We start from the raw sequence: 21,131 nt of genomic DNA on the forward strand, positions 1-21,131 counted from the left end.
ATCTCCTTTTTCATCCAAGGAGCTCTGGATTTGTTTGTCCTACCTTTCCCTTTGAGGGAATATACCTTGACTGTGCCCGAAGCATATCTTTTTTGAATGTAGCCCATTGTTCAGCTACAGTTTTTCCCACCAGTCTTTAGTTCCAGTCTATCCGGCCCAGCTCTATTCATTGAAGTCGGCTCTCCCTCAGTTAATTATTCATATTCTGGGTTGCACATTGCCCTTTTTTACCATCATCCTAAACCTTACAATACAATGATCACTGTCTCCTAAATGTTCCCCCATTTGATCTACTTGGCCCACCTCATTTCCAAGAACTGACAGATCCAACAGTGCATCCATTCTTGTTGGACTGGACACATTATGCTGTAGAAAATTCTCCTGAACATAATCTAGGAACTTCTGCCCTTCTCCGCCCTTTACGCTACCACTGTCGCAGTCTACATTTCGGTAATTAAAGTCCCCCATTATAACTACTCTATAATGTTTGCATCTCTCTGCAATTATCCTGCAGATTTATTCCTCTACATCCTTCCCATTATTTGGTGGTCTATAGTCTACACTGAGCAATGTAATTGCATCCTTTTTGTTCCTTAGCTTGAGCCAAATTGATTCCGTCCTTGAACCCTCTAAGAAACCCTCTTTCTCCAGCACTGTAATGCTCTCCTTAACCAGTACCACCACCCCTCCTCCTTTCCTTCCTTTACTATCTTTTCTGAACACATTGTACCCAGGAATAGTTAACACCCAGTCCTTCCCTTCCTTAAGCCAGGTTTCTGTTATCGCCACAACATCATATTTCCACATGGCAATCTGCACCTGTAACTCCTCAATCTTATTTACTATACTCCATGCATTCACATACATGCATAGTAAACCTGATTCAGATTCATGACTTTCTCCCTTACTCCAACTTCAGCTATTAACTTACTATTCTCTATACTAATGTTATCTGTCTCCCCCAGTATTTTGTGCACCCTGGTATTCCTCTCTAATATTATCTCCTGGTTTTCACAATCCTGCCAAGTTAGTTTAAAGCCCTCCCAACAACACTAGCAAAATGCCCCACAAGGAATTCAGTCCCGGCTCTGTTCAGGTGCAACCCGTCTAGCTTGTACAGGTGCCATCTTCTTCAGAGGCAGTGCCCCAACAATCTAAAGCCCTCCCTCCTGCACCATCTTTCCAGCCACACATTCATCTGCCTTATTTTTATTTATTTATTTTTTATTCATTCATGGGATGTGAGCTTCGCTGGATATGGGCAGCATTTATTGCCCATCCCTAGTTGCCTTTGAGGAGGTGGTGGTGAGCTGCCTTCTTGAACCGCTGCAGGCTATGTGGCTTAGGTATGTCCACAGTGTTGTTAGGGAGGGAGTTCCAGGATTTTGACCCAGTGATAGTGAAGGAACGTTGATATATTTCCAAGTCAGGATGGTGAGTGACCTGGAGGGGAACTTCCAGGTGGTGATGTTCCCATCTAGCTGCTGCCCTTGTCCTTCTAGAAGGTAGTGGTTGTGAGTTTGGAAGTTGCTGCCAAAGGAGTCTTGGTGAATTCCTGCAGTGCATCCTATAGATGGTACACACTGTTGCCACTGTGTGTCAGTGGTGGAGGGAGTGAATATTTGTGGATAGGATGCCAGTTAAGTGGGCTGCTTTGTCCTGGTTGGTGTCAAGCTTCTTTAGTGTTGTGGGAGCTGCAATCATCCAGGCAACTGGGGAGCATGCCATCACACTCCTGGCTTGTGCCTTGTAGATGGTGGACAGGCTTTGGAGAGTCAGGAGGTGAGTTACTTCTCGCATGATTCCTAGCCTCTGACCTGCTCTTGTAACCACAGTATTTATCCTCCTATTTCTGCACTCCCTTGCACATGGCACTGGAAGTAATCCACATATAACTATATTTAAGGTCCTGCTTGCTAATTTTCAACCCTGCTCCCTAAATTCTGTCTGCAGAATCACATCCACCTTCCTACGTAAATCATTGGTACCAATGTGGACCGCACATTCTGGCTGCTCACCCTCCCCAAGAAGAGTGTCCTGCAGCCATTTGGTGACTTTGGTGCCTTGACTCTGGCAGCAGGGAGGCAACATACCATCGTGGAGTCATGCCTGCAACCTCAAGAATGCCTGTCTGTTCCCCTAACTAATGAATCCCCTGTCACTATTGCTCTTCCTTTCTTCTTCCTCCCCTCCTTTATTAGAAATAAACTGAATTAATTCATTTACACCACAGCTTCTTAGTGATCTTTTGAAATGATAAGCATTCACAGTCAAAAACATTAACTGTTCAGAAGCACAGATGACCTACTGAACTGCATCAAAGCATGGTCAGATAAGGGGACACATGAAGGGATCCAGGTGGGCAATCCTTATCTGTACACTGAGAATCATGAGGAGAGAAAATCTGTATATTGGAAACAGTCCTGTCAGCAGTCATTGGACAAGTAAGGACCAAAAAATCAGGAGTGCCTGAACTCCCCACCACTTACCTGGGAGTCAGAGAGGCGGCGGACCTGCAAGGAAGCAGATCCCTTACCCCCTTACTCCAGGGATTCAGAGACACCACGAGACCAGTCAGCTGCTCGGAAGCAGCCTGCGCTGAGTTTGAAAGAGTGAGAAAAAACAAATACTGACATCACAGGAAAGCTGTAAGCTCATTAGTTGGCAAGAAACTGTTGTTAGGGACTGTCTTTAAATTGCTCAAGTCGCCCATGGTGCCACAAACTTAGTTCTGACTGCACTCCTCTGAGGAACCAGCACCCTAACGAGCTTCCAAACAGAAAACTGATTTGTGAGCAGGACCCCTGCCTTGCTCTCTTAAACTGCCTGGCAGTCACCCATTCCTTTTCTGCCTCCAGGCTCCTAAGCTGCAGTGTGACCACCTCTCTGAACATGCTGGCCACAAAGCTCTCAGCCTCGTGGATGTGCCGCAGTGACTCCAGCCGCTGCTTGAGCTCTGAAACCCAGAGCTCTAGGTTCAGCAACTAGCAACACTTCCTGCACATATGGTCATCTAGGGAACTGGTAGCATTCATGGCTTCCCACATATTATAGGACACACATTTCACTTGATCGAGCTTCCCTGCAATGTTTTACTTTTATTTTACTTTGGTTTATTTATATTACTTTATTATTATACTCGCCCTGACTTTCCCTTATTCCTGGTGTTTTTCACTTAAATCCAAGTATAGCTTCTTCTTTAAACGTAATGTGCTTTTCTAATTTACATCAATTTAAAGACAGTCCTTAACAGCAGTTTCTTGCCAACCAATGAGCTTACAGCCTTCCTGTGATGTCACTATTTGTTTTTTTTTCACTCTCCTTTCAAACTCAGCACCGGCTGCTTCAAAGCAACTGACTGGTCTTGTTGTCTCTCTGACTCCCTGATAAGTGGTGTAGGTCTCAAGCCTCGGTTCTGATTTATACTCCCTTGCTCTGGGTTGCTTCCTTGCAGGTCCGCCGCCTCTCTGACTCCCAGGTATGTAGTGGAGAGTTCAGGCACTCCTGATTTTTTGGACCTTACTTGTCCAGTGATTGCTGACAGGACTGTTCCCAATATACAGATTGTCTCTCCTCATGATTCTCAGTGTACAGATAAGGATTGCCCACCTGGATCCCTTCATGTGTCCCCTTATCTGACCATGCTTTGGTGCAGTTCAGTAGGTCATCTGTGCCTCTGAACAGTTAATGTTTTTCATGCATGCTTACCATTTCAAAAGATCACCAAGAAGCTGTGGTGTAAGTAAATTAATTCAGTTTATTTCTAATTTTAGTCATTCTCCATTGAACACACAACCATTGTCCTATTTCAGTTGTTTAAGACCAGATACAAAGCAAGTATTTACTGAGTGCAATGAAATCTCTGTTTTAGCTGTGACTTGACCTGCAGTTGCTCTCAGATAGTATAATTATTTCTGCATTTCTCTTGGATGGCTTTAAACTATCAATACATTGCTTTCACGTTATATAGAGATTAGGACATGCCTGTAAGTGTTTTACAAGACCGCAGCATTGTTCAGCAGATAATGCTAAATACATGACATGTTTGATTCTCAGTTATGTTTTCAACTTAATAAAATGGAGGCTCTGTCATTGATGAACTTTCCTCTCCCACTTTTTCCATTGCATGTTTTATATTCTTTTACCACCAGCAGTTTTCCATTATGGTCACCAGCAGCCATGCCCTCGACTGTTATTTAGAATTGATTTTGCAACATAACAAAGAATGTATTTTTACTTTTGGTGTTATAATGTGACACTAAAGGAGTATGTCTAGAATTTCAGCAATGTTTTTCCTGATTGATCATCTACCAAAGTTATGGTAGACAAAGGAACTCTGGAGAAATGGCATAAAAAGACACTTGCACAATTTCCCTGGGATTTCTGCTGTTGTGCCTCTGAGATTAAGGAGGAAGATCAGAAGAATCCCAAAGGAAATTCCAGCAAATAGTTTGTGTGTATTACAAAATTCCTAGAACAAATCTTAACACTCTCAGATCCATCCATCATAGATATTGTAATGGGAAGGTTTGCTAGTGCCAATTGGGAAGGTTTAAATTAGTTTGGTGGATTGCTGGAAACCACATACAGCATGTAGGTACAGACAGTGATTCAGAAGGCAAAGAGAATGTTGTCGTTTATTGTATGGGGAATTGAATATAAAAGTAGGGAAGTTTTGCTACAGTTGTACAGGGCCTTGGTGAGACCACAGCTGGATTACTCTGCACAGTTTTGGTCTCCTTAATTAAGAAAGGATATAATTGCATTGGAAGCATTTCAGAGAAGGTTCACTCAATTGATTCCTGGGATGAAGGGGTTATCTTATTTGAAGAAAAGTTGGAAGGCTTGAGCCTGTATCTATTGGAGTTTAGAAGAATAAGAGATGATCTCATTGAAACATAAGATTCTGAAGGGACTTGAGGGTGTTTCCTTTTGCAGCAGAAACTAAAACTAGATGACATGCTTTAAGAATAAGAGTTGCTCTCCCTTTTAAGGTGGAGATGAAGAGAATTTTTTCTCTCAAAGGGTTGTTAGTCTGTGGATTTCTCTTCCCTAGAAAGCAGTGGGGGCTGGGTTAGTGAATTTATTCAAGGCTGACTTAGACATATTTTTGATAGACAAGGAAACAAGGGTTATGGAAGACAGACAGGAAAGTGGAGTTGAGACCACAATCAGATCAGCCATGATCTTATGAAATGGTAGAGTAGGCTCAAAGGGCTGAATGGCTTACTCCTGCTCCTCATTCATATGTTTGTATGTATGATGTCAGAGAGGGCATGAGGGGAGATAGAAGAGAAAATGTGAGTTCAGGGCTAGGGCAGAGGGAAGCTTTAGAGGAAGTTTGGCCAGGTGGTCTAGTGCAAGTGAAGGGCACAGCAGAGACAGCTGATCGCTGCTGTCAATCTTAGTGGCAAAGAAGTCATGAGCTCCTCACAATTATTGTTGGAGATGAGGGCTGTGGGGATAGAGGAGTGGGCTTTTAGAAGATAGTCTGCTGCACAAGAAAGAAATTTGGAGTTATCTTCACATTTCAGAAAGATCCTGGAATAGTGAGCAGTTTTAACAGATGAGGGCAAGACCCAAAATCAATCAGCAACAAACCTGAGAGCGGTTGATGATTCCACTAAATAGTACAGGTAAGCAGGCCTTCCTACTGCTGACCACTTGTTAGCTGAAAATGTTTAAGAGAGCGTTAGCTGGAGTTTGAAAATGACAGTGCTCAGATCAAATCAGCATTACACAATCAGCTGAAGCTCAGTTTGAGACCAAAAACCTATTAGAATATGAAACTTTTTGAAATGAATAGCATGAATCCATTGCAACATCAGAACATGTCATAAGATTGAAGAGTGGCTTAGTGTTGTAGCCTCAGCTAAAATGTAGATTAGTTGGAGTGTTTAATTGATACAAAGTTCTTTACTATATTTCTATGCACTGCTATTATTTAATGAAGATCGATATACTGTGAACAAAATATAACATTACTGGGACAGAAGAACACTCTAATTGGAAGCAATATGTGGCCTTATGAGCTTTTCTTTCATTAAAGTGACTAGAAATAATAGTTTTTTAAATGTTTTATTATAAAGTCATTTCTGATATTAACTAATTAGCTAACTTATTCTTTGACCAACAGAGAACACACTTATTGATCAGTACAGCCTTTGATAAATGTTGTGTAAAACATGGGAGAAATTCCAGCCCACTTCGCTATCACTAAGACATTAGAGGGTGGATTTTAATTTCCTATGAAGTTGGCTGTCTGGGGATGTGGTCAGAGGCCTGGACATTTTGAGACGAATGGTTTCAGTAAACTTGCATGTGACCATGTCAGGTTGGACCAAGCTCAAAATCAAATTTGGAATTTTGACACTGTATGAAATAATGAACTAAACAGTGTCATCATTGCAAATCCATATCGAGCATGTGATATCCAACTAATACTCTTATGTTCTAGAGATAGTAAGAAATATGCTGTGGATCAGCATGAATGGATTCCATGGTGTATGCATGTTATCACCATGGTGATGTGTTGAAAAGCAATGTGAGACTGGCCCACTACCAATGTACCAGGTTCCTACAATTTTAGGAAGATTAATCATCTCTTTATTAACCCTTCTTGCAAGAGAGCGCATTTTGCTTCTTTATCCTTCCACTTTCAGGCAGAGAATGTTTAAAATATCAAAACCAGGGTTTCTTGAGGCTAATCCATGTGCAATCTGCTGCAGTTGTAATAAAGAGCAAAAAAATCAGCTGACTGCCAGCTAATCCTTGTGAAAGATGGTTGCTGCGCATCGCTGGTTATCTAGATTTTATAGCAACAGACGATTCCTGAAGCATTGTGCTTTAATTCCTGGATCATCATCTTATGAACCATGTTCATTGTGACGAGCACCCAGAACATTGATCTAATTATTGACAATGAATGACTGCTGTTTAGGCTACTGATCTTCAAAGGATTTTTGATAGCAGAAAATTACAGGACTGAGTTGATTTAGCAGAATTGCTGTAAGGTCTGTCTATACATTTAAGAACACGTGGTTTGGATGAATCGGTTTCTCAGTTGCCATGCTTTAAAATTGCCACCCACTAGCCTTTTGCTGCAGCAGCTGAGTATTTTAAACAGCAGTACACGATTTCTCAAAATATGGATGGAACTTAATTCTTTAATGAATCTTAATATGTTTACACGTAAAATACATACATCTGCATGTAAAGATGCTTTGGTCCATACATAGCAAGAAATGCTACCAACTTGCATGGTAGCAAAGACAATTTAATAATTTTTGACAAAAAGTCAATAGTGCTTCATGTAGTATAAAGGGTTAACAGAATGGATATGCTAATCTGTGTGGCATATGATGATGTGGCACTGATGTCAGGCAGTCATGTGCTAGGCACTGTAGAGAGCAGACACGTAGCCTTGAGGGGGCATGTGCCTTCCCTGTAACTCACTATGTACATACTGTAAATAGTGTAAATAAAATAGTTTTTAAAGTTGATATCCTGATATGCATACAGCTCTTCCTTGCTAGAATCCTGGCCTAGCACATTCTAGAACATGGCAGCAGCAATGGAGGCACCAATTTAGTCCATTTTTGGTGCCAGATGATGAACACCCAAGGTCCCAAAATGACCACGATCCTGGTTCGGTAAGATGCCTCCTCAAACATCTTGGCAACTTACTCACTGAGGAGGGATAGCAATGTCAGCACTGCAGGAACAGTCAGTGCCCACCCTGCCCATTTTCAAGCCTCAAAGACTCATAGACAGATTGCTGCTGGAAGACATGCCACTCGAACTTTCTACAATCAATCCAGGTCAGTTCTTTGTCTTCTTTTGTGAGACCGGATGCAAATCAGATCATTGTTACCCATGTCTCCCGGGCCTCGGAGGGGGCCATTCACTTGCTGCTGAATACTACGGGCCCAAACTTGGCAATTGTCCACACTGAAGCCCACCAAAATGGTGCAAAAGGGTCAAAATAGGTCTGCCGCCATTTTGAGATGTCTGTACTGTGGCACAGACGGCAGGATCGCCCAGCATGGTGTGCTGAGTGTTTCAGGTGCGGCAGGCTGGGACAGTTCCAGTGATTCTGCTCAGTTACAGAATCCAACAAATGGGGCAATTGCAGACACCAGCAGGAAATAACACCTATCGCACACTTGCCTAGGTGAAGTTCGCCAGAATTCCCAGGACTTCTGGTCCATCAATTTAGAGGACAGAGGGTTCCCATAATGCTTCAAACTTGACACAGGCGCAGGGGTATCTCTACTAGCTGATCACCTCACGTGGCTCTGCACAATTCCTCTTCAGCCTTTCAATATGAAACTTCAGGAGCCAGAATTAACAAACCTATGTGTTAAGGTCACATTACTGCCACACTATGTCACAAGGGGTGACAGGTGATAGAGACCTTTACGTAATTCGCAACCAAACCATTTCTCTACTGAGCAGGAATGCCTGTGTACAGTTGGGCATCATACTGAAAGTCAAAGAGATTCTTCAATTGGATACCAGTGTCACATTCCGCTAGGAATTTCCACAACAGTTTCAAGGACTGGAGAAGCCAATTAATGGCCAGCCAGTGTGAAACATGTCTAGAGAGAGGCTCAGCACTGCCGGTGGGGGCGGGAAGAGAGCGGGCGCTGATGTTACCACTCGTGCTGGTGAATGTTTCCGCTGAGCTCCCTGCAGGTAGGCAGCTGCCTCAGGGGGCTGCAGACCTCCACTGAATAAACAAAAATGTTGCAAAATATGTCCTTGCAGCACAATCAAGTGCCTGAAAGCAGACCTCCAAAAATCAGTAGCCAGGTATCTCTTTTTATTTTTATTCCCCATGGAGATTTGGTCCCACCATGGTTTGAGCAGAAATGTCAAGGTTGGCTGGCCAATTGACCCACCTGCCAACCATATAAGTGGACAGGCCATGAAAAATTGCATTCAAGTGCCTCCTTAATGGGCTTCATTGCCTGCTTAATTTTCGGCAGAACGCTTGCTCGACATTACCTCACACTATTTGCGGCCGGACTGGTCAGGCACGCACCCGCCCGTGGGACGTAGAATTCTGGCTCTATCTGACCAGGTGGAGCAGTCATCAGGACATGCTTGGGATGGATGGTGAAGGCTCCACAGGGACTCAGTCTGTCGTAGCTGGGGGACTCTGTGTGGCGAGAAGGAGACAGTAATGTAAATATTTAAAGAGTGCATTATATATTGTTCTTAAAAAGGAGATAGTGTACTTAGGGGAGCTGTAGTATAACAGATTCACAAAATGGATATGCTAATCTATGGGGCACATGATGAGGTAGTACTGACATCAGGCAGTTTTGTGTTAGGTATTGTAGGGAGCAGACAGGTAGTCTTGAAGGGAGATGTGCCTTCCCTGTAAGAAAAACAGAAAATGCTGGAAAAACTCAGCAGGTCTGACAGCATCTGTGGAGAGAAAAACAAAGTTGACATTTCGAGTCCACATGACCTGTCTTCAGAGCTACTTGTGCTTCCCTGAACTCACTATGGTTTTTTCATTCATTCACGGGATGTGGGCTTCACTGGCTGGGCCAGCATTTATTGCGCATCCCTAGTTACCCTTGAGAAAGTGGTGGTGTACTGCCTTCTTGAACCGCTGCAGTTCATGTGGTGTAGGTACACCCACAGTGCTTTTAGGGAGGGAGTTCCATGATTTGGACCCACCGACAGTGAAGGAACGGCAATATATTTTCAAGTCAGGATAGTGAGTGACTTGGAGGGGAACTTCCAGGTAGTAGTGTTCCCATTTATCTGCTGCCCTTGTCCTTCTAGATGGTAGTAGTCGTGGGTTTGAAAGCTGCTGTTGAAGGAGCCTTGGTGAGTTTCTGCAGTACATCTTGTACATTATACACATTGCTGCTACTGTGTGTTGGTGATGCAGGGAGTGAATAGCAGCACATTGACAAACAATCAAGTGGGCTGCTTTGTCCTGGATGGTGTCAAGCTTCTTGAATGTTGTGAGAGCTACACTCATACAAGTTGGGTGTATTCTATCACACTCCTGACTTGTGCCTTATGGCAATCAGGAGGTGAGTTACTTATTGCAGGATTTCTAGCCTCTGACCTGCTCTTGTAGCCACAGTACTTATATGGCTACTCCAGTTCAGTTTCTGGTCAATGGTAATCCCCAGGATGTTGATAGTAGGGGATTCAGTAATGGTAATGCTATTGAACATCAAGGGGCGGTGGTTAGATCCTATCTCGTTGGAGATGGTCATTGCCTGGCACTTGTGTGGCACGAATGTTACTTGTCCCTTGTCAGCCCAAGCCTGGATATTGTCCAGGTCTTTCTGCATTTGGACATGGACTGCTTCAGTATCTGAGGAGTCACAAATGGTGCTGAACATTGTGTAATCATCAGCGAACATCCCTACTTCTAACCTTATGATGGAAGGAAGGTCATTGATGAAGCAGCTGATGGTTAAGCTGAGGACACTACCATGAGGAACTCTTGCAGTGATGTCCTGGAGCTGAGGTAACTGACCTCCAACAACCACAACCATTTTCCTTTGCGCTAGGCATGACTCCAACCAGAGGAGAGTTTTCCCCCTGATTCCCATTGACTGCAGTTTTGCCAGGGCTCCTTGATGCCACATTCTGTCAGAGCCAGCCTTGATTTCAAGGGTAGTCATTTTTCCCACCCACTACTTCACATTCCCGTCTACCCCCAATAAGCTTTGACTCCCTTGTTAGTCAAGAATCTATCTACCTCTGCCTTAAAAATATTCATTGACACTGCCTCCACTGCTTCGGGGAAGAGAACTCCAAAGATTCACAGCGCTCAGAAAAATCTACTTCTCATCTCCGTCTTTAATGGAAGACCCATCATTGTTAAATTGTGTCCCCTTGTTCTAGTCTCTTCCAAAAGGGGAAACATGCTTTCAGCATCCACCAGTCAAGTCCCCTTAGAATCTTATATATTTCGACCTCAATCTTCAAACTCCAATGAATACAGGACCAACCTGTCCAACCTTTCCTCATAAGATAATTGCGCCACCACCACCATCCCAGGTATCAGTTGGATGAACCTTCTCTAATCTGCTTCGAACATATTTTATATCCTTTCTTAAATAAGGAGGCCAAAACTGTATGCTGTACTCTAGATGTGGGGCAGAATCATCCAGTTTGGAAGAAGGGCGGTAATGGGCAGATAAAACCTTTCCCTTTGGCTGGTTGGACTGTATTTTGCTCCCTTATTATTCTCTACCCCAGAGTGTTGTGGAAGCTAGATCACTGAAAGTGTTTAAAGAGGAGGGAGATAGATTTTTGAAATATCGGGGAGTTGAGGGCTATGAGAAGCTGGCACAAAAGAGGAGTTGAGACCTGAGGCAGATCAGCCATTATCTTATTGAATGGTAGGGCAGGCTTGAGGGGCCAAATGGCCTACTGATGCTCCTACTTCTTATGTTTTTATAATGTAAACTTATTACACTATAATGACATACTCCCAGTAATGGTAATACAGTAATACCTCCACTGGTGGACTCTGAAATGATAAAATGATAAGCTTGCATGATCAATGTTCATTATTAGTTTGGACATAAAAAAATTAAATAGAGATAGGAAATTTTGGTCAATGTCTTTGAACACAGGAAGTTTAAACCATGAAGAAGGTGAGGGTGAAGTTTGAGGGAAAATTGGGGGACCAGAGAGAAGATGGGGAGGATGGGGAGAGGATATAAATAGAAAATGGATTGGCAGAGAGGAGAACGGGAGGGAAGAGTAAGGGAAAAGGGGGGAAATGATGCCTGACCTCCATTATATAATTTTCCAGCCTCCATGGGCATACTTTTTGAGCTAAAGCACCCTGGCAAGAAGCAGATTGCTGCTGCTTACGTACAATCCAAATTCCTTTCCCTTTGGCTGGTTGGACTGATATTTTGCTCCCTTATTAATAAGGGAGGATGGTCATTCAGGGAGGTATCATATACCTCCTTGCCAGGGATGGATGACGAAAATAGGCATCTGATTCCCCCTAATGAGGGCCTGATAGATTAAGCCCAGACTTGTGGTAACTGCCATTGACAAGAAAGGAATGCTGTAGTTAAAATTATTGCATTATAAAGTCTTTCTTGTATTATTATTCAGTAATTCAGTAAAACAGAGGCAGGAAGTGAACATGATACTTAAATTATGCTGGAATTGCTATTGGACAAAATGAATGTGTCATTGCTTCGACTAAAATACCAAGGAAAGGAAATTTGGATGAATACATCAAAGATTTGTCTGCAGTTCCCCAAAGCAAAATTTCAGGGCCATGATCTCTGATTTTTTGACTGGAAAAAAAAAACATGTTAACATATTTTTCTTATTTTCCAAAAATAAACAACCACTGTGAATTTGAAAATTATGTCTTTCATTCACTCTGCAAGGTCAGAGGAGATATCCTTCTTTCATTCTGCTGGTAAACACTGTTAATCAATGAACTGATTTATTTACTGGGATTTGTTAATGATATTCAAAAGGAAACATCTGTAGCCGAAACAATTCCAGCCTTCATCTGTTTCTTGTCTTTTGTAAGTTTAATGTTTCAAACTAGCTCTGACAGTGAACCATGAATGAAATAGTTATTCCCCATTTAAACTGCCAAGACCAGGGTAGTTCAGCAGCTCCAGCGATATTGCATCCTCACAGCCTTTCCAACGAAGGGAATGAAGAGTACCACACATACAAGTGCAAAGATTTTTGCAGAAGTATATGTATTTATTGGCAATAGGGAGGTATGTCAAAGGTGCATTACTGAGAGAACACTAAGTACTATACCACTTATACAGCTGACAGTGACTAAAAAGAAACACGTTCTGCCAGAAGTAAAGTTTTTCGAAAGAATTGGAAGGTTGTTAATTTATACACCCAATCCCTGACTGAGATCAGTAATATTCTAGCACATGTTTCAGTCTGTAATAGGGAAGTCCTTTATATGTTGACAATTATTCTATCATAATGGAAATGTTCATAGTTCCCCAGCATAGTGGCCCTAAAGATCCACTGAGACTGTAGTGATCTTCTATAGCCACTGTGGTGGATATCAATGCTACACATGTTGCTTTTGCTTCAGCCACAAATGAAACTAATTCTAACCCACCATTTATACCTTTCTAAATGCTTATGGACATTTTAAATTATTGTGGTCTGACACTACTGCACTCCTTTTAAATTTAATATGTCAATGAATTATATTCAAATAATGTCATTACTATTACACTTTTGAGGTTTCTTTACTCTTTTTTGTTACATTATAGACATTTTTGGTTTCAATATTTGAGACAACTCACACAGGCAGAACCTGGCTTCCAACATCTCTGAATTCCCAGGTATAAGTAGATTCATAGCATGCCCAGTTTCCTTCTCTCACCATCTACAGAAGCTATCTCATTTGAATACTTCCTTCTGAAGGCTTAAAGATAGATTCACTTATTTGAAAAAAATAATTTTTATCAAGTCTTTCAAAAGATGATTGGGATCAAGCAACAGGAGCTTGCAATGATATAACTCCTTGACTGTTGAAAAACATTCCAAAGCACTTCATACGAGGGTAATCAAAAAAATGCTAAGTCAAAGAAGAAGGCATGACCATAAATCTTGGATAATGAGAAGGCTTTTAAGAAGAGTCTTAAAGGACTTTGAAGAGGCAATTCATGAGAGGCCAGAGTCAGAGGAACAAAGAATGCAGGGAGGTGTTGTAGGGCCGGAGGAGATTATTGCAAGGGAATCAAGAGGCTATGAAAGATTTCAGACAAGATGATGAGAATGTTAAACTTGAGACTTTGCATTTGCAATGCACATCATTGCAAATGCTGTTGAAGAAGTGGTCCCCTCTATAACACGGTGACTGAAGGCAGACTGGCTGACTGCTTTGTGGGACACCTCCATTCAGTTCACACGTGTGACCTGAGATTCAAGTCACCTGTCATTTTAATTCTCCGCCTTATTCCTATTCTGGACTCTCTTCCTTCACCTCCTTAAGTATTCCACCTCCTTAAGTATTCCACCTCCTAAAGTATTCCACCTCCTTAAGTATTCCACCTCCTAAAGTATTTCACCTCCTAAAGTATTCCAATGAAGCTCAATGAAAGCTCAAGGAACAGTGCCTCTTATTTTATTAGGCACTTTACAGCCTTCCAAGCTCAGCATTTAGTTCTGCAATTTTAAGATCATAACTTACACTCCCTTTCTTTGGTTTGCCTTGGAAAGCAGCTGTTGGGAAAGATTCTACACTTTCCCATTTACATGTAATGCCCCTTCTCTAGATGCTTTTGTTTCTTTACTTTCTCTGTTCTACACTCATTTTGCCTTGCAATATCATCTTTTTATTATTTGAGCTCACCTGTCTTCCAACCTTTTATCGTTACATCCCCTCCCCCCTCCCCCGCCTCTGTCCTTGCTTTAAACCTGTTAGATCTATAATGTTTTCCAGTTTTTTTCTTTTATTCGTTCATGGAAAATGAGTGCCAATGGCAAGGGTGGTATTTATTGCCCAGCTGTACTTGCCCTTGAGAAGGCAGTGGTGAGCTGCCTTCTTGAACCGCTGCAGCCTCTAAGTTGTAGGTACACCCATAATGATGTTAGGGACGTAAGTTCAGGATTTTGATCCAGTGACAGTGAAGGAATGGCGATATATTTCCAAGTCAAGCTGGTGTGTGACTTGGAGGGGAAATCAGAGTGATGCATCTGCTGCCCATGTTCATCTAGGCAATGGAGGTCAGGGTTGAAAGGTGGTGCCAAAGAAGCTTTGGCAAGTTGTTGCAATGCATCTTGTAGATGGTACACATTATTGCCGCTGTGCACCAGTCGTGGCAGGAGTGAAGGTTTAAGGTTTGGATGGGATGCCAACCAAGCAGGCTGCTTTACCCTGTATGGTATCAAGTTTCTTAAGTGTGTCTTAGGGCTGCACTCTTCCAGGAAAGTGAAGAATATTCAATCATATTCCTGACCTGTGCGCTGTAGAAGGTGGACCGGCTTTGGGAAGTCAGGAGTTGAGTTACCTGCCCCAAAATTTCCAACTCCTCGCCTACTCTTGTAGCCACAGTATTTATGTGGCTGGTTCAGTTCAGTGTCTGCTCAATGGTAAACCCCAGGATGTTGTTGGTGGGGAATTTGCTGATGGTAATGCCGTTGAATGTCAAGGAGAGATGGTTAGATTCTCTCTTCTTGGAAATGGCCATTGCCAGGTACTTGTGTGACATGAATGTCACTTGCCACTTATCAGCCCAAGCCTGAATGTTGTTGAAGCATTGCTGCATGTGGGCGGACTGCTTCAGTATCTGAGGAGTTGTGAATGGAACTGAACGCTATGTAATCAACAAACATCCCCATTTTTGATCTTATGTTGAAGGGAAAATCATTGAAGAAGCAGCTGAAGATGTTTGGGCTGAGGACACTACCCTGAGGAACTCCTGCGGTGATGTCCTGCAGTTGAGATGATTGAGTTCCAACAACCATAACCATTTCCTTTTGTGCTCCAGCTAGTGGAGATTTTTCCTCCTAATTCCCATTAAGTTCAATTTCCCTAGGGTTACACAATGCCACATTCGGTCAAATGCTGCCTTGAGGATAGTCACTCTCACTTCACCTCTTGAGCTCAGCTCTTTAGTCCTTGTTTGGATGAAGACTGTAATGAGGTCTGGAGCTGAGAGGCCCTGGCGGAACACAAACTGAGCATCAATAAGCAAATTATTGCTGAGTAAGTGTCACTTGATAGCACTGTCAATGACACCTTCCAAAATGTCACTGTTGTTTGTGAGTAGAGTGATTCAATGTGGGATCACTTAGCTTTGTCTACAGCATGCTGCCTCTGCTGTAGCTTCACAAGATTGGCATCTCAATTATAGATATCCCTGGTGCTGCTCCTGGCCTTCTCTTCTGAATGAACCAGAATTGGTTCACTAGCTTGATAGTAACGGGATATGCCGGGCCATGAGACTATAGATTATGGTTGAGTACAATTCTTGCTGCTGCTAATGTCCCACAGTACATGATGGATGCCCAGTTTTGAGCTGCTGTTTGAACCTATACCATTTAGCCCAGTCGTAATGCCACACTAAATGATAGAGGGAATCTTCACTGTAGAGAAGAGACTTTGTCTCCACAAGAGCTGTGTTCTGGTCACTCCTACCAATGTTGTAATGAACAGATGCTTCTGTGGCATGTAAATTGGTGAGGATGTGGCCAAGTAGGTTTTTCCCTCCTGTTGATTCTCTCACCACCTGCCACAGGCCCAGTTTGCAGATATGTCCTTCAGAACTTGATCATCTCAGTTAATAGTGGTGCTACTGAGACACACTTGGTAACAAATATTCAAGTTCCCCATCCAGAGTGCATTCTGTGCCCTTGCTACCCTCAGTGCTTCTTCCAAGTCCTGTTCAGCATGGAGGGGTACTGATTCATCAGTTGAGGGACAGCTGGAGGTCATAATCAGCAGATTTCCTTGCCCTTGTTTGACCTAATGTCATGAGACTTCATGGGGCCCGGAGTCAATGTTGAGGGCTACAAGGGTCACTTCCTCCTGACTGTATACCACTGCACAACCAGCTCAGGTGGGTCTGTCCTGCCAGTAGAACAGGATGTACCCAGGGATGGTGTTGGTGGTGCCTGGGACATTGACTGTAGGGTCTGATTTAGTGAGTGTGACTACATCAAGCTATTGCTTAACCAGTCTTTGGGACTTCTCTTCCAATTTTGGCACAAATTCACAGATGCCAATAAGTAGGATTTTGCCGGGCCAACTGGGCCGAGTTGTCTCCTGTGCCTAGGTAGATGCCGGGTGGTCCATCAGTTTTATTTTCCTTTAATTTTTCTGTAGAAGGCATTTGCTAAAGTGCCACATCAAAGGTTATTGCAGAACATAAAAGCTCATGGTGTAGGGGGTAACATATTGGCATGGATAGAAGATTGGCTGACTAACAGGAAGCAGAGAGTTGGCATAAATGGGTCTTTTTCTGGTTGGCAGGATATAATGAGTTGTGTGCCACAGGGATCAGTGCTGGGGCCTCAACTATTTACAATTTATGTAAATAACTAGGATGAAGGGACCGAAGGAATAGTGGCTAAATTTGCTGATGACACAAAGATAAGTAGGAAAGTAAACTGTGAAGAGGACATAAGGAGGCTACAAAGTTACATAGAGAGGTTAAATGAGTGGGCAAAGATGTGGCAAATGGAGCATAATTGTGGCAAATGTGAAATCGTTCATTTTGACAGGAAGAATAAAAAAGAAGCTTATTATCTAAATAGTGAGAGATTGCAGAGCTCTGAGATTCAGAGAGATCTAGATGTCCTAGTGGATGAATCACAAAAGGTTAGTGTGCAGGTACAGCAGGTAATGAGGAAAGTAATAGAATGTTATCATTTATTGTGAGAGGAATTGATTACAAAAGTAGGAAGGTTATGCGTTGGTTGTATAGGGCATTGGTGAGACCACATCTGGAGTACTGGTTTCCTTATTTAAAGAAAGATGTAAATGCGTTAGAAGCAGTTCAGAGAAGGTTTACTGGACTAATACCAGAAATGGGCAGGTTGTTTTATGAAGGAAATGTTGGACAGGCTAGGCTTGTATCCACTGGAATTTAGAAGTGTAAGAGGCAACTTGATTGAAATCTTTAAGATCCTGAGAGGTCTTAATAGGGTGGATGTAGAGAGGGTGTTTCCTCTTGTGGGAGAATCTAGAGCTAGGGGCCACTGTTTTAAAATAGGGAGTCATTCATTTAAGACGGAGATGTGGAGATTTTTATTTTTCCCTGAGGGTTGTGAGTCTTTGGAATTCTTCCTCAAAAGGTGATGGAAGCAGGGTCATGGGGAAGATAATTGAAATCATCGGGTGGGCGTGGCAGGTGGATCCGGGAGCAACTGGAAAATGGGCCACCGCCTACAATTGACCCCTAGCCGTGATTTCATGCTGGTGGACTGATTTAAAGCCTGCCCAGTGTGAAATGCAGCTCTCCACTGGTCGGCGGAGGTGGAGGCCTGTCAGCCGTCGGGTCCAATGGCGATCCAGCCAGCTTAAAACCAGCACAGTCAGGCACTGGAGGGCTGCCGACGATGAAGAGAGCTCCTGTGTTGCGAGCAGGCGAGTATAAATTGTGGAGAATAATGCAGCTGCAGACACCAGGTAGAAGGGCAAGACAGGTGGGCACTCGGCCACCTGGTTTTCATATGAGTGCCTCGTGGTCCTCCTGGAGGAAGTGGCTGCCAGAAGGGATACTCCTGTCGCCAAGGATGGAAGGAGGAGGCCAATGCACCTAACAAAAAGAGCTAGGGAGGAGATGGCAGTGCTCGTCAGCAGCCATGATGTTGGTGCGGTACACCTGGGTCCAATGTCGCCAGACGTTTAATGACCTGCTGTGCTCAGGAAGGGTGAGTACCGTGTTGGCATTGATCAGTGTGTTGAAGTGTTAAGGTCTGACTGTCCCCACATGGAGATCAGGGGTATTAGAGTCTGAGTGCCAATTGTCAATCACGTTGGACCTGGCTGCTTGGACTGAGTGCCTTGTGGCTCAAGGGCCATGACTTAGATGTGCCCTGTGAGGTGTTCCTCAGCTGCGTTTGGCCAGGCTGCAATGGCACTGCAAGTAGAGTGGACTAATCCATGGTCCTCTTTCCTTTCAGGAGAAGACCACGCATTATAACGTTGAAAAGTTGCAGACCGATGGAGGCCCAGCTAACTTCCTAATCCTTTCCAGATGCTGTACTCACCTTGGACCTGGAGAGGCACCACACACCTCGGTCAACCGGCCATGGAGAGGCTCAGGTGTCAGATGAAGGTAAGAGTGCAGTGCACAGAGGTGAGAGTTTTGGATGGTGCAAAAATTCTTGTGTTGTCTCATCATTAATGGGAGGCTCAAAACTGGAGTACCCATTTATCTTTGAAAGATGATGGCACCATGATGCAGATCTCCATGGTCTCACCAGGGCACCTGGCATGCACAGTGACAGTGTGATGGCTTAAATTAATGACATATCATTGTTAACCCTTAACTTTGCCACCATGCACCCAATCGCAGGACCCCGAAGATCCATTCCAGAAGTCCGAGGCCCGCCAGGCTCCAGAAGCACCTGCGTTACACCCACTTTCTGAACCAGCTGCTAGCGCATATACCAGCAACTAGGTGAGCGTTAGGTCTTCCACTCGAATGTCGATGCACAGCGGTGAGAGCACTTCATATTCGATTGAGATGCAGGTAGAGGCAGAGAGTGCCCAGGCACCGGCAGTCGGAGAACTGCTGGAGACCAAGACATTGCTGAGTCGAAGGCAGATGATGAGCCTCTGGAGTCATCGATTCGGCGGCGAGATGTGCGGGAGGATCTGGTGGAGATCCATGAAGGTATGCGTGCTGTGATGGAGGAGTCTGTGCGAGTAGGTGCCCTGCAGCGACCCTCATGGAGATGCAGCTCCAGGAACAGAATCAAAGGTTCCTGGGATTGCGCTCAGACCTGCAAGTTCTCACACAGGGACTGAGCTCAAGTGGTCAGTCCCAGTGTGGGAGATGGATGAGGCACCCAGTATGCCAGCTAGGTGCCCATCCATCAATGGTGAGCAGGAAGGTCCACAGTGATCTCACGTTGGCACACGAGCTGCTTGTCATCACTGCGGGCTCCTCTCAGGGCACTCTGGATGATGGCAGCAGCTCCTCCGCCCCACTGCCAGTGACCATGGCATCTAATGAGACTGACATGACTGGGGAGATGCCAGCAATGGCACTGGCAGTCCCTCCCAGATAGGGGCAGCACAGGCTCCACTGGCCAGAGGACGACCACCAAGGCCAACAAGACAGCACAGTCAGCAGACTGTCTCCAATGCCAGTGCCAGCAAGGGGGGAGCATCAAGACTTAGCACTCACAAATGTAAGTTTAAGACACCATGAGCACAAGAGGGATTGGACCCGGGTGATTTTCTGTTGTGCAATTTGTTGTTTATTTTAATTGGTCTGGTGGTGAAGACCAGAAAAGGTTCTGTTAATTTGCCAAGAATATCATCATGAGATAAATTTTCTTTTGTCGTAATGGGCTGCAAATACTTCACTTTTTTTATTTAATGTGGTGCAGAGTATGCTGGACGTGCGTGGCTCGATCATTTGTTGTATAGGCACCGGCTGGACTTTGGGCGCAAATGAAAGGGTCATTTCAGACATCTGGGATGGAGGCGGCAGCTCTGGCATGCGGTTGAAGCTGATCTTTGGTAGCCGCGCTGAAGGAGCGTTGGATCAAGGCATCCCTGGTGTCCCTGCCTCCCTGGAAGTTACCGAGGTCTGCCCTCATGCCCTCAGCATTCTCCTCACCATTCTCCACTCCTGACTCACTATTGGATTCTTTACCTGTGGCCTGTGCAGCTGCATCAAGATCCTCTTCCTCTAGTGGTCCCCCCTCGACAGTGCCAGGTTGTGGAGAGCGCAGCATGCAACCACCATCAGTGGCATCCACTCTGGGCGGTATTGCAGTGCTCCCCCTGAATGGTCCAGACATCGGAAGCAAATCTTTAGAAGACCTTTGGTCCTCTCTATCACTGCCCTTGTGGAGCCATGACTCATATTGTAATGCTTCTCTGCCTCTGCTCTTGGGCAGCGGAGAGGCGTCATGAGACACCTCTTCAACAGATAGCCCTTATCACCCAGCAGCCATCCATCCAGTTGGGCTGGAGCACTGAAGAGCCCTGGCACCTGAGAGTGTCTCAGGATCTAAGCTTCATGGGAACTGCCAGGGTACACTGCACAGACTTTCAGAATCAGCATCCTGTGGTTACAAACTCTCTGCACATTCATCAAGTGGTATCCTATCCTGTTGACAAAGGCATCAGGCTGAGTGGCTGGTGCCTTGATGGCCACATGTACAGTCGATGGCACCCTGGATGCGGGGGAACCCAGCAATCTCTGCAAAACCTCTGGCTCGCTCAGCCTGGCTGGCCTCGTCCATATGGTAAAGAATCAAGGTTAGAACCTGCCTGAACAAAGCTTCTGTCACCTGATGCAACTATGGACAGCTGATTGGGAGACTATACAAAGATTCCCCACTGACCCCTGGAAAGAACCGGAGGCATAGAGGTTGAGGGTCACTGAAACCTTCAGAGCCACTGGCATGGGGTTTCCAGCCATACAGTCGGAGCTGATCTC

At 44.2% G+C, this 21,131-nt stretch overlaps 1 long non-coding RNA gene across 1 annotated transcript in view; it reads left to right on the top strand.

Annotated features, from left to right (window-relative positions):
• Positions 1-3,326: 3,326 nt before the first annotated feature.
• The window catches only part of LOC121278433, a 38,382-nt gene continuing 20,577 nt past the window's right edge, over positions 3,327-21,131 (top strand). The window contains exons 1-2 of the long non-coding RNA XR_005943146.1: positions 3,327-3,478; positions 18,634-18,788. This is a non-coding gene — a long non-coding RNA (uncharacterized LOC121278433). The remainder of the gene's footprint in view (positions 3,479-18,633; positions 18,789-21,131) is intronic.

This window comes from Carcharodon carcharias, chromosome 5, assembly GCF_017639515.1.
Source record: "Carcharodon carcharias isolate sCarCar2 chromosome 5, sCarCar2.pri, whole genome shotgun sequence".
Taxonomy (NCBI): Eukaryota; Metazoa; Chordata; class Chondrichthyes; order Lamniformes; family Lamnidae; genus Carcharodon; species Carcharodon carcharias.